Source organism: Micromys minutus (assembly GCF_963924665.1).
Source record: "Micromys minutus genome assembly, chromosome: 1".
In the NCBI taxonomy this organism is placed as follows: domain Eukaryota; kingdom Metazoa; phylum Chordata; class Mammalia; order Rodentia; family Muridae; genus Micromys; species Micromys minutus.
In genome coordinates, this window is record NC_137969.1 from 60,548,306 (window position 1) to 60,562,985 (window position 14,680).

Here is a 14,680-nt window from a genome sequence, read left to right on the forward strand (position 1 = left end):
GGTAGTAAGTCTTGATAAGCCAGAAAGAGAGCAATGTTCCCTTTTCAGTCAAGGGCATGAGGTGCACTTTGATCAATTTCTCAGGATACACACTAGTGTCTGCATTTCACAGTACTGTTCTTACTACAGACTAGTGATCCATTGTGCACATGCTGCAGGCTCCCTGTCAGTTAAGAGCCAGGTCCAGTCTGGGGAGTCCACCTTGTCAGGTTCTGCAAATTGTCAAGATTGGCTAGTCTTAGCTCTTCAGGGCGGAGAGGGCAGAGCTGTTCGAAAAGGCCAAAGAGCAAGTGTGGGGAGGAGAGGGCTTGGTGGTGTTTCTTTGGGCTCTGAGTGTACATCCATGTCAGATTGAGAGCCTCATTGTTCTAGAAGTGTTTGGAATTTCCAAGGCTAGGCCTTACATGATTTGTCCCAACTCCTCTGGGCTGCATAATCGGGTTTGGACCCTTCCCATGTTGAATTAAGCTCTGTCACTAGTAGATTCTAAAATGACATACTCATGGGTGCTTACATGAGTCATCAATTAAACATATGGTTGTTGAATGTGAGGTGAGGCGGCCGGTTACACACACTGAAGCTGTTGAAGCTGAACTCCATATCATAAATCTGAAAGCGTTAAAACTCTGGGCAAACAACCAGTGCTTTCAATGTGCCAGATTGTGCCAAGATTTTCTGGATTTTACTTAGCATGTGATCATGACCTAATTGAAAAGGAATGAAAGTCCTGTGTGCACTTTAAGTGGAATGTCATTAAAACTCAAGCTGATGGCAAGTGGCTGAGCTCACCACGGCCTGTGATTGGCAGTGGGGATCTTACAACCCTGGGGAACTTACTTCAGATAGTGTAGGACCCTGTGGATTTTCCTTTAGAGCTTAATCACACAGGGTGATGCAAACCTAGCTGGTTTTCTAGACTGAAGATGTCCGTATTTTATACCTTATTTTATTTCAAGAAGGAATCCCACAGATTTTTCACATCTATTTACACGTATAATCAGTACTGTGTGTGAGATACTCGTATGTGCCCATACCAAAGGTGTCACTCTAAGCAGAATGAGCTGTCTTTTCTGCCGTTATCGAGTCTTGAACTACTTGAAAGGTAAATCAAATGAACTGCTACAGTATTGTGGTAAATCCCATCAAGAAGGGGCATATGGTACTGAGGATGACTCACACCAGTGGAAAGAGAAGAGGTCATTGCAGAGCAGGAAAAGTCTATGTAAAGAGCCGTGATATGGTCTGAGCCCATACTGGGCTGTAGTAAGAGAGAGAGTAGTTGTAGCAAACCAAGGCTTTCTGGGCTCTATTCTGAAGAATTAGGGCGCACGCGCACGTGTGTGTGTGTGTGTGTGTGTGTGTGTGTGTGTGTGTGTGGTTTTCTCTGCTTGTCTCTGTCTTTCAGTTTGTGAGTGTAAGAAAGAATTGCATAAAATAGCATTTTAGCCATGTTGAGTAGATGTTTGGTTAATGATATTAAATACATTCATGTTACTGAACAAGCGCCGTGGCTACCCAAGTCCAGAAGATCCTCATCTTCTCATTCTGAACTCTGTACCCATTAAGCAGCAGCATTCCTTTCTCCTTCCCTCCTGCCCCCCGACAGTCACCATCCGACCTTCTCCCTCCAGGAATCTGAGTGTTGTAGGTACTCAGATGAGAAATCATGCAGCATCTGCCCATTGGTTTCTTTCACTTAGTATGCTGCCAGGAGTCAGCAGTGTTATTTTGTGTATGCATTCTTCTGTTCATGGACACTTCCTTTTGACCAGTGCGAAGCATGAGTGTCCCTGGAATCCCTGCTTTCAATTGTGTGGGGTCTGTGACCACACCCGAGGTGGGACTTCAGGATCCCATAGTGATCTTTCCCACTATGGTCACACCATTTACATTCCCACCATGTGAGAACTGTAAGGCTGCTTCTCAGTTTCAGGTAGGGTGGTGCACTGGGTAAGACATCCAGATTCCAGCATGGGCTGACCACAGCTAGGTTGTTCTCCTTCTGAGTGTTGTTCTATTACTGGAAGCTCAGAAGTTAAGCAGCACTTAATAACAGAGGTACAAATAAAGCTAATGTAATATGGAAATGTGTGCAGATTCATATCCCTTTTTCTTTCCTCCCAGGAAAAAGTTACAGATAACCATGAGAGTTATCTGTCCTCATTTCTTGAAGTAAACTATGACGTCCCTGGGATTCCTGGCCAGGTAGCTTTTACAGGAAGGAATAAACGCAGCTGTTAGACTGTGTCATTCAGTTAGATCCAATAAAACTTGAAATTTGATTCTCCAGGAACACATAGGATAACATTGTGGTTATCCCATGGCATGCAGCTTGGCTGCCCAGCACCAGGTAGAGTTCGCTCCCATCCTTAGACAAAGTCTCATTGGTCTCATTGGACCAGGCTGCTTTGCTTGGCTCTATAAAGGAACAAAGATCCTTTTTCAATCATGGCAGCAAATGGAAAGAACTTACATTGTAGGGTGTGTGTGTGTGTGTGTGTGTGTGAGAGAGAGAGAGAGAGAGAGAGAGAGAGAGAGAGAGAGAGAGAGAGATTGAGAGAGAGTACATGTGGAGGCCAGGAGTCATGCCAAGCCACCTCCTCAGTCTCGGCACATGATTTCTTTGAGACAGAGTCTCTCTCATGGAACCTAGAGCTCACTGGCCAGCACACACAAGCACAGGGCTCATAGCACCATACCACCACACATGGCTTCTCATGGTCGGTTATAGATTGAACTCAGGTCCTCATATTTACACAACAAGCAGTTTACCAACTGAATTGTGTTCCTGGCATAAAAACAGTTATATTTGAGAGTGACAAACACTTTTATGTCAACTTAATGGAGTTGTATTGGTTATATTTTGTTTAGGGTGTAACAAAGGAATGATAAATGATAAAAAATGTTCTTCAAAACCTCAAAGAATCAAATTCCTACATCAGGAAAACTCGTGTAGATCACCAAAAGCCACTGCACATCATCATGGCAGCCACTCTGAAACCAAAGTGTCAAGTCATGTGGTTGTCTGGGCTCTTTAGATTGGAAACCATGAACAGCATAGTTGTCTAGAGTAGACAAATATAGCTGTAAAATCAGTTGGTGCTACCTGATGGTGATTTCTAGCCCCTCTCCCTTCCCTGCCACACTGTGTGAGGGGAGAAAACCTGGGCTTTGGAAGACATCAGTGTGTTTGGAGCCTGACCCTGCTGCTTACTAGCTCTATGGTCTTCGCAGCTGTTGAATCTCTGCCTTAGCTTATCCTGTGAAGGTGGAGTGACAGCCGAGGTGCACTGGGTGTCTGCCTGGTCCCGAGCCCGTGGCTTCCTCCCATCTTCCCTGTCCGTACTTGCTCTTGTCCCTTGTTGTCAGTGTTCCTTCTCTGTCAGTGCTGTCCTAGTGTTTCAGAAGCGTGGCCCTGCTGCAACCTGGTTTAATAAAGACACAAGCACCCTGTTTCTTTCTCAGGTAGACATTACACACTTTATTCCATCCACACAGGAGAAAGGACTGTTGTTGAAATAGCTCCTCAGCCGAAAGACTCAGGACCTTTCAGCCAATTACATAATCTGATCATGATAGTTACAGATTATGTTAGAAGTCTGGTAAGGCTTCAACTGGATTTTACCAAAACCAGGGTTTATTTTTACATTCCTTAACATAGTCAAATTAACTGTTTAAAAGGGATAATGTTTGTAATATGTAAAAAGTTCCAAGCTTGCTTGCCAAAGTCAGTCAGCTTGGCAGCCAGGTTGAGCAAAGGCTTATTTTATTAAGGGAGTTCTTTTAGAGTTCTTTATATTATAAATGAGCATATTTTATAGAGTTTACCCATGGAATGCATTGCGCAGTGTGTAATGCATTTCAGAATATGAGCCTTGCTGAGCTTTTGCCTTAGTAATAAATGTTAAGAAACAAGGTTGGGTTTTATGTCGTACAGTTAACTTAGCTCTTGGAGATGAAGCAGATACTCTCTCTGTTTCCAGGTTCCTGCTGGTTGTTTGCTAGATGGAGTGAAGTGGGGTCAGGTCGTGGCTTATGTTTTCTCAGTTTTTTGTTATTGTTTGGTTAGTTTTTTTGAAAGGTTGTAAGATGCTTGGCAAACGATGAGGCTTACTAAAAAGGCATTGTTGCAGATTGGTTACTTCTTGGATTCCTCTTGGAGACAGCTGCTATTGGTTGTTCCTTCTTACAAAAACTTAAGTGTGTTGCTAGGTGAAATTGAAAATGATTTATAAGGGGTAGTCCCCGGAGCCCCATTGTCTAGCTCTGGACTTGCTCCTCTGTCTGGAAGAGCCTTGTGGGACCCCCAAGAGCATCCTCTTCCCTGTGGAAACCTTCATGAGCCTCAAAACTAACCAGCTTGGAACCCTGCCCCACCAAATCTGTCCAAGGCAGTCTCACTGGAGACACAGCCTGCAGAGACAGGAACCTAGCAGACTGTCCTCTGAGAAGCTCCACTCAGCAGCCAGTGAAAGATGCAGAGACTCAGCCAAACAATAGATGGAGCTCAGGGAGGATTGCAGAGGAGCTGGGAGAAGAATTCAGGGACTCCATAGGAAAGACCCACAGAGTCAACCTACCTGGACCCTTGGGAGCTCCCAAGGGTGAGCATGGGCTAGACCTAGACCCCTATACATATGTAGCAGTTGAGCAGCTTGGTCTTCATTCAGGTTCCAAACCAACTGGAGCAGGAGCTGTCTCTGAGCCTGTTGCCTACCTGCCTGCCTGGGGATCCCATATCCCTAAATGGATCACCTTGCCTGGCTTTGGTGGGAGAGGAAGGGCCTAGTCTCACAACCACTTGATGTGCAGGGAGGGGGGTAGTGTTATATTAGTGGGAGGGGCTACACCCAAAGGGGGCTTCCCCTTCTCTTCTGAGAAAGAGAAGGTGGATTGGGGAGAGGACTTGCATGAGAGGGGTATGGGGAGGAGGGGGCTGATATTGGGATGTAAAATAATAAATAAATACATTCTACGAAATTAAAAAATAATTTATAGAACATTACGTTTACAGAAAAATTTCTATTGCTATACTGGAACTCTTGTCATTAAAATTAACGGTACAGAATTATATTTTTAACACAAACCAGATATTGAGCTGATTGCTTGGCATTTGGGAGTGTGAAGTGGAGCTTTGTGCCAGAGGCAAGTTTGAAGCTCAGTAAACTGCTGGGTGAAAGAATTAAAAGATTTCTCAGGATATGTTTTTAATTTTTGCAAACAACCCCAAACTTAAAGTTTAAAAAAAAAAAACATCTCATGGAGTTAGTTAAATGTGATCAAGCAACTTATGGCCTTCTAAAAATAAATGATTTAGGCAAAATCACCAAGTCACACATAATGCACACTCATGCATGTAAGCAGACCACTCATACATGAAAATAGAGCATTTTAACAAGTGACAGGTAAGACCAATCAACCAGCCAACCTAGTGTCATTAGTGAGGAGAAAGGGAATGACAGATGTGAGGCCGCTGCTCCAGCTTCTGGATGACTTTCCTACTTCATTTCTGAAGGCTGTTCTAGGGAGAGGGTGTGAGGGGGGGCACTGTGGCTTCGGGAGAGCCAGCCTGAGAACAGATTCCTCCAGCAGGGTAGAAGTCTAATCAGAAATGAAGTCCGATGACTGCTGTGCTTGCAGTGGGAAGCTACAGCAAGAAATGTCTGTTATAGTGAACTGTAAGGAGTCTGGCTCCCGAGAGACTAGTGTGGACCTTTAGCTTTGTGCAGCCAACAGAAGCTAGATGTGCTTCATTATGAAGGCACACTCAGGAAGGGTCTATTTGGATCTGCTGTTTCATCACTGTAAGGCTTCTCTCTAATGGTTAGACTTCACGTTGAGCTCCGGTTGTTGGTATTTTTACCCAGCTGAAAGTTCTCAGTGAGCAACATTAGTGTGTAGTGAATGTTCTGGCTTGAGGATGGTAGGCTTCATTCTGCACCCCACACTCCTCAGTTACTTAAGCTTAACAAGGCTTTTCTGGCTTTCCTACAGCCTTTTCTTGGACCTCTGATTAATGATTATTATTCATGTCATATTAAGAAAACTATATTGTGTGCTCATTAAATGTGCTTTGCACATTATTCACAGAAACAATCTGGCAGAGAAAGGCTTGGGTTTAAGGGCAAGTACTTTATAATTTAGTATATCTTTGCATGGGCTGTTTACTTCATAACCTCTAAATAAATTACATGTATTTAACTTGCTTGGGCTAAAAAAGAATGTCAAAGCTACTAGTCTTAAAACTATTTTTAACCAGTTTTAGAGTTTTCATTGTTTAGAAGTAGTTCTTTCCCATTGGCAGTAAATAGATTTTCCTAGATTCTTGTTGGGTTGGTGTTATCCAGGAACAGAGCACTGTAGTGTACCGTCATAGTACCGTCTGCTCTCCCTGTGGTCCAGTGTGTCTGAAAATGAATACTCCATGGCTACCTTCCATCACCTTTCAGTTTACTATTGCCTGAAGGAGAAAACCTTCATTAATAGCATATGAGGAAGCACACCTCAGGCCTCTAGGTATTCCATTCCTCTGTATGTGCATGTAGGATTCCAATCTTGTTAGCCAAAATAGCATCATTCCTTGCTTGGTACTTGGGACCAAAGCTAATTCATAAAAGAAAGTTTTGTTTGTTTGTTTGATTGTGTGTGTGTGTGTGTGTGTGTGTGTGTGTGTGTATGTTCACACTCTAGTGCATCACAACGAATGTGGAGGTTAGAGGGCAACTAATAGAGGTTCATTCTCTTCTACTTTATTGGTCTTGGGCATCAGATGAATTTTCAGGCTTGACAGCAAGCTCATTATTCACCGGCTGAGCCCAAGACAATGTTGCTTCTGACCCTAAGATGAACTGGGGCTGTTATAGGCATCAGCTTGCACGGGTCTTGAGGGTCGTTTGAGCTTGTGTAGATCGTCTGACTTGAACAACTCGGGGATGGGTGGGGCCCGTGTAGATGATGAGCCAGACATCATGTGCCTTGTGCACAAATATCTCTTCTTTTGTAATGTCACATGACAGTACCCTCATGGGTTACCAGGGTTGGTTTGTAATTGATGACTGCAAGTCCTGTAAACACAGTTTTCTCTGCCACGTCTCTATAAATAGACATCTTGGATTTCCAGGTGTTAATTTTTGACAATGTTGGCATGGAGATCTGATATTTGTATGCCCATTGTATTTTTGCCTCGTTTGTTGTAGCCTTTTAACACATCTTCCCAGTAACATTCTTGATAGCTTTAGGGAGAAGTTGCAAATTAAGTAATAGCTAAGTTGGAGGTGAGAGCCCTCTATAGCTAATCAGTAGCTGTTGAATTCTCAAGTGAACTTTAAAGTAAACAGATGTGAGAGAGAAAGCAGCCTGGCACCAACACTGCCTTCCTGGTGTCTGTTCCTGTTCCACAGACCCTTCAGCAGACACACATTGGCATGTTCCTCTAAGTTATAAGGAGAATCTATATCTTTGTTTAAAGTGCAGACCCTGACCACTGAAGAAGACACATCCCAAGCTGGGGCTGGATAAATATTAAAAGAGATCATTTCAGGGATGAGTTGGGTTAAGAGTTTATGATCACATTGTTTAGAGATTAAATGTTATTCTATACAAGGCAAAAAGTAAACAAAGAAATATTGTTTGAGATCGTATGTAAAGAAAAGCAATTTTCATTATTATAAAGTGTTCTGAAGCGATTCCAGAAATACTTGAGTGAATACTGGATGAGTGTCAGCAGGGTTTCAAGGTGGGAAGTGGCAGCATCTGGGACTGATGCACGCCTGCCGCTCACCCACAGCTCTGTCGGTTTTGCATAAAGATAACCAGCTATCAATGGGTTCTACGTTAAATGTTCTTGACTATATATGGTCACGGAACCTGCTGTGATACATCAGCTTTGTGACTTGAATTCCATAACATTCCAATTACCCTATGGTCTCCTCTGTTTAATTTGTGGCTTTTAGAATTAAAATGACCTTTCTAATAATTTTAACAATAAAATTTGTTACTAAAAATATTCTAAAAGATCTCATAGTTATGTACAGTAGTCTGAGTTTAAAGCTCTTAAGAATCATGACACAGGACTCGGTTATGTGCTGTATTTATGTCCTTGGAAAAATGATTGGGCTTTAATAGCATAAGGTTGCCATTAAAATATAAAATGGCATTACTAATGACTTCACTGGAACCTTATTGCATTCAGACATCACATAATATTTTACAATTTTGAAAACAAACCAAGGAATCTAGACCCATTATTGTCATCTACACTTTATAAAAGAAAATAAGGATTAAAATTGGATAATCATTTAAGTATTAATTCAATAATTAATAATATGTGGTCAAACCTAAAATTAAGTCCAGGTGTGCCTGATTTGAGCCCCCCATATTAGATAGACTTACGTGAACCCTAAGATTTTGACATAATGAACATCATACTTTTAAAATGATGCCCGCCAACACATGAACAACTCAGCATTCTCTAGAGACTCACAGTTCTTCCTCCTGATCATGAGTCATGTGTTGCACACACACTGTAGAATTTTTGCTCTCGCTCTTCCGTTCAGTGTAAGAACTAGTTATCACATCTAGCGATGTTGTAAGTCCCATGCATAGTCACTCTTGAGGTCACGCTGATCACACGGATCACAGGATAACTGTCAGAGCACAGGTAGCATGCCTTAGACCTAACTCTAGTAAGGTTTGGATCATTGAAACCGTGTACTGACTGCCTCGTACAGATCCTGGGGAAGAATCCAACCTGATTCTGCATCTTCATGTGAATGTTAGGCTTAAACTCCTTGGTTTCTGTTGGGCACACAGTAGGTTTTTAGTGTTAGTGGTAACTAATGGTAATAAGTACGTTTTCTGGGGGTGGGGAGGTTTTATTGTTCAGGAGGGAATCTAAGGTCTATGGCTCATAAGTCATCAGACTGGGTATTTCTTAAAAACTGCAAGAAAAAAGATGGGTGAGGTCTCACTTCATGTTCAGACACTGAAAACATTACTGGATTATTTTTATGTGTTTTCTTAAATCTAAGCTTAACAGTCTCAGGTTCTATCTAAAATTTTATCTTCCTCTTAATAATTGTGATACAGTGGTAATCAAGGATGATCGAGTTCTGCCAGCCGACTGTGGGCACAGAAGTGATTATTCATTAGGAAGAGTCACAGGGAACGTTTGTGTGCTAAAATGTCATATGTCCTGTGTGAGCAGTGGCTATACAGGTGTGTGCACGTGTGAACGTCCATCAGACTGTACTTGTCAGAGGCATTGTAGGAGAACAACGTGTGGAGAGCTCCATCTGCATCCTGAAGCTTCTTTTCGCCGTCTTGGCTTCCTCCTGACAGGGGAGGGTCACTGGGTCGCAGAGACTGGAGGCTGGTGGAGGGGCTTGCCAGCTGCCTCAGCTGCTCCCAGTCACGTCTCTGCTGAGACCGTCCCACCCCGATGTCAAGATGCTAAAAAGTATCTGCATTTTGATTTTAGAGTCTCACAGGGCGGGAAAACTGCTTATGGCATGAGCTTATTAATCCATCTCTTGCCTCTTGTCCCTGTTTGCATCTCTAAGAGCCTCTTGTCTTCCTATTTTGGTCTCTGAGAGCAGAAATTGTATCTCTTGATTATTTTTTTTAATTCAGCAAGGGCTTAGAGAGTTGGAATTTTAGGGTGGAGAAAAGATGACAAAAAGAATGATTTAGTACTACTGAGAAAGTAAAGGGCTGTCCTTCGGCCGCCCTCCTCAGGGAAGGCAGTCATACATCTTCCCATCGCTGTGTCCAAGATGATAGGAGACAAGTACACCCAGACTAGAAGATTTAAACTTTCCAGATGGAAGAGTCAGTCAGACAGGGTCAGGAAGAAGGCATGGGGGCGTGATTTGAACATGTCTGACAAAAGAAAGCCTTGGCTAGAGTCAAAGGCCTTCTTTCTCTCATGCCTCATCCTGTAATGTGGGTGTGGGAGCAGTATGCTCAGCTGACTGGGAATCCTGCATGACTTTCCTTTGTAGGAAATGTTAGTTCATAAAGAAAGCAGTGGGAGTTCCTGCAGTCCTGTTACGGAACTGAGACAGAGGCTTTGGCAGTTCCTTCAGGATCTTTGTTCTGGGTTATGATTTAGCATGTAAGCGCCATGGAGAACCAAAGCCCCTGTGACTGGCAGATGGTCCATTTAATAGTCTCATTTGGTCTGAAATTATGTTCTGAGTTAATTTAGCTGAAATTATTTTCAAATTATAGATATCAGGCTAACACTGTAATTTCCACTTCCATCCCCACTCCTGACTAAGCCCAGTTATCTGCCACTAGAACATAGCCGAACCAGGATGGTTCAGCCAGACCCTGAAAAGTCTGTCCCCTGGGCCCATGGGTGTGCCACAAAATGTTAGTCTTGTGTACTTGGTGGGAGTAGGCTTTGGATCTTACTCTTCTCCCTTAACATAAGGCACTTCTGAAGATAAGAATTGAAATGCCACAAACTGATTGGGCTGGCCCAGATCTTCAAAAGTGGAGTGAGGAAACCCAGTCTTAGATCAGAAATGACTGTGGTTGTACTCACAGAAATTAGGGGGGAAAATTACAAATTCTTTGAAAGGTCTTAAATGGGTGTCAGAAAAAATCTTGATAAAAGTGTTAAGTAGCCAAGATGGTTCAATGGATAAAGACAACACCTGACAACCTGAGTTAGATCTCCAGGACCCTTGTGCTGGATGTAGAAACTTGTGTATTGCAAACACACACACACACACACACACACACACACACACCACTAAATAGAAAGAGTATTTGTCAGTTATGTCATAGCATTAACTTGAGATTTCTTTGAATAAGGACAATATATGTGAATTACGAGGCAGGTAATGTGACTGCAGTTATATGATTGGAATAAGTTGTGGCAAATCTAATAAAATTTCTCAGAAGAACTGAGTATATGGAAAAATAATAACTCAGATTGCTACCACATTATGGCCCTGGTCACATGGGGAAGTCACAGCCTTTTATGTGAGAGTGTGGGTGAGTATTCTGTTCCTTCTTAACAGTCTCCATTTTTCAGACTTAAAACAAATGTGTATGTTTTATAATCAGACAACAAAATCAACATTCAAAAAGAAAATATCTTTGTATGAAAGCTTTTCTCATTCCCTTAAAAGTTAAAGTTCCGGCTGGAAAGATGGCTCAGCAGTTGAGAGCACTGACTGCTCTTCCAAAGATCCTGAGTTCAATTCCCAGAAACCACATGGTGGGTCACAGCCATATGTAATGTGATCTGATGCTCTCTTCTGGTGTGTCTGAAGACAGCTACAGTGTACTCATATACATAAAATAAATAAATCTTTTTTAAAAAGTTCAAGTTCATATTTTCTATCCGCAGTTCTGGGGACTGTACCTCAGCTTGGGACTTGCACGCACTATAGGCAGCCAGCAACCTCCCTCCAAGTTTGTATTTTAAAATGGACAAAACACTTGATGAAAAACCTACCAAATGTACATTTTTAGGGCTTAAAAAGGGTTATATATGCTCTTTCTGATACTAGATGGGAAACTCAAAACAAATGCGTTTGGAATCTAAAAGAGCCCTCTCAGGGCGCTTTGGTTTTCGCTGTTGTAGGAAGATCCTTGAGGTGGCAAGTGAGCTGACTGCCAGCCGCTCCCCAGCGCCACTGTTTCCCACAGCCTTTCCATCTGCGCCAGGGTCACTTGCTCACTCACCGGTGTCTGAGGTTAGCACCAGGGACTCTGCCCTTCTCTCCTATCAGTTTGAACATTTTTATTTTCACTAAACACCCCCCCATTCAACCGTTACTTTAGATACTTACATTTTAAGCCTGGGGCTTTCTATTGACATGCACATGAAATGTTTAAGGCAGGGGTTTGATGTGAGGTGCTGAGTTCAGCAGCTTTTATCCTGGCAGTGAGGGGACCCTGCCCAGGAGACAGGCGATAGAGTGATTGGAGTTGTCTAAAATTCCAGAGCAGAATGTAATAGAATTTCACAGCAGGAGTGGAGCTTGGAAACAATTTAAGTCAGCTCTTTATTTTACAGAGGAGGAAACTGGAGCCACAGAGGTGAAAGCCCAGTTGGAAACAGGTCTGATTCTCATTGTGGCCTTTTTTATTAAAAACATCATCCTTATAATATGCTTCTAAATATTGTGACATCATTGTTTGGCTTTTGCTAGTATATATAACTGGTTTTGGAATTGCAAATAAAGCTGAGTCTGGTGGAGCAGGCCTAGGATCATAGCACTTGAGAGGCAGGGCCAGGAGGATCCAGAGCTCAATGCTATTCTTGATGCAGAGGGAGTTTGAGGCCAGACAGCCTACATGAGAACCTGTCTGGGAGAAAATGCAATGAATTTAGAGTTTTAGCGGCTGGAGGCGAGGTCCAGTAGTGCAGTGCATGCTGAGTATATACAATGTCCTGAGTTCACTACCTGGCACCACAAAATATAAAACGAAGTAGTTTAGCCTGGCTGCCCAACTGTCAGAGTCAACATCCCTGCAGCGTGAAGACCTGTGTCTCACCGTAGACTTTCTTACCTGTGGAACCTTCTCATTTGACCTTAGTCTAACTCTCTTAAGCTCAGTTGATTTTTTGTTTTCCTTGTTAATTAGACTTGGATGGGGAAGCGTTTCCTTCTGGGTTTGTGTTATCTTTGTCCAGACTGAGTTCTGCTTTGACCTTTGTTAATTAAAGCTCTCAATAGTCATCGAGTTAATCATGGGGCAGGGGTGGATGAGCATGAAGTGTGAAATTGAGCTCAGGGGCCTCATACACAGCAAAGCAAGTGCTCTCTGATTGAAGGACTGAACTAACCCTAACTCTCATAAACTTAATCGTTTAGTTAAAAATGTAAGATGTTACCCCCGACCATGAGCAAAGAGACACCTTATTGGTGGTGGTCTTATATCAATCAGGGGCAGACCAGATGGCAGTCTTTTGTTTATCGTGATGCCTGGCCTGGTGATCAAAGCTTTTTGATGCCTCAGACACGTAAAAATCAAATCAAGTCAAATGCAGGCATCGCGGCACAGGAGGAGATGAACAGAAGAGAGACCAGAGTTCTAGTGCTGAACGTAAGGGCAGGAATGAGGCCCGCAGACATAGCACAGGCAGGTCAGAGATACTCACTTGCCACCCAGGGGCCCATCAACCACATGGCCAGCCTGCAGCAGGAGCCACTGCAGTGTGCGAGTATGTGGTGGTCACATGGGAGAGAAGGGAAATGGGACAGTGTGGGCATTGTGAAGAAAAAGAGAACTGAGACCGGAGGGTGGAGAGAAGTAGCCTGCTGTGAGTGGCCAGACCTGCCACCTCGGGCCATGGTGAGGTCTGAGCCTGAGACCATGTGGATATCAGGACTGTGCAGAACTGGCCCTGCCCCCTCACTGGCCGCTGCCAGCAGGTCCCATCTCTTGCTGGCAAAGCAGTGGCACTTGGGAAAGTGGGCCCTGCACCTTGCCCAGACATCATGGTGGAGCTGGCCCTGGTGGCAAAGGTGTGCATGAGCCTTGAGTGGGGGAAAGATGACCCTGTCACTCTTCTGCCATGAGATGAAACAGGAGCAGAGGTAATGCCCCAACTCCCCAACCCTGCCCCTTGCCACCTTCAGCAGTCAGGATGCGCTCCTGAGAGCTAGCCCTGTGGTTCCTATACCTCCCCTGAACAAGTACAGCAGAGCTGACCTTGGTGATGGGGTGCAGGTGAGCCAGCCCCAAGAGTAAGAGCACAGGAGAGCTGGTCCCACCACTTCTCTGCCATGAGGTGGTATGGATGGGGGGTGGTGGTGATGTCCTCGGCCCCTCACCGTCTGTGGCAGTTGGGAGAGGTGCTTCAGGATCATGTGAGTGGATAAGCTGGTCCTGGCCCTCAGAGGTTGCACACTCTAGAGGGTAGATCCTGCACCTCACCTGAGCAACACAGTGGAGCTGGCCCTGATAAGGCCATGAGTAAATAAGTCCTAAGGATGTGGGGGGGAGAGCTAGCTCAGTCCCTCATGGGCTGCAGCACTCGGGAGAGTGGGCCCTGCACCATGACTGGCAGCACAGTGGAGCTGGCTCTGGAGGTGTGGTCGTGGGTAAGTTGGCTTGAGGGTATGAAAGCATTGAGTGGCCTGCTTGGAGCAGTGCTGGAGAGCTCACCCTGGTGCTGTGGGTAAGAGAGAACCAGCATGCCAACCAGCTCAGCTGCCACCCAGGTCCAGATCCAGTGCTCTGAGTTGGCCCACCTCTAAAATCTCTATTATCCACAAAAGGCTGAGATGTGTGAAGGGGCCAGTCCTGCTGATCTAAATCGGCAGGATCTCCATGACACAGGGCAACAGGGAGGAGTTCCACTGAGGATCCAATATGGATGGTGTCACCAAAGCCAGAGATCTGGAGCCTAACCAATGACTCATTGCAATGATCATTTGCAAGTAAAGATGTGTGGACAGAGGGGTACACTGTGGGACACTGTGACATACTACAGCTTCCACAATGAGATGGTTTCTGTGCTTTGTTCTTTTTCTTTCTTCTTCTTTTTTTAATGTTGGAAGGGGAAGTTGCAAGGGCAAAGGGAGGATATAAGGAGCCAGGGAAATGAGTGGGGCTGCAGGGTGTGACGTGAAACTCACAAGGAATCAAAACGTTAAAAAAGTAAAATGTAAGGGAAAATCAGTGTCCCCTTAATTAATGTTCATGCAAGTGT

At 44.0% G+C, this 14,680-nt stretch overlaps 1 protein-coding gene across 1 annotated transcript in view; it reads left to right on the forward strand.

Annotated features, from left to right (window-relative positions):
* Positions 1-14,680, forward strand: part of DISP1 (dispatched RND transporter family member 1) — a gene marked incomplete at its 3' end in the record, with an annotated part of 138,549 nt that overhangs the window by 97,377 nt on the left and 26,492 nt on the right. The gene's annotated exons all lie outside the window — the stretch shown is intronic.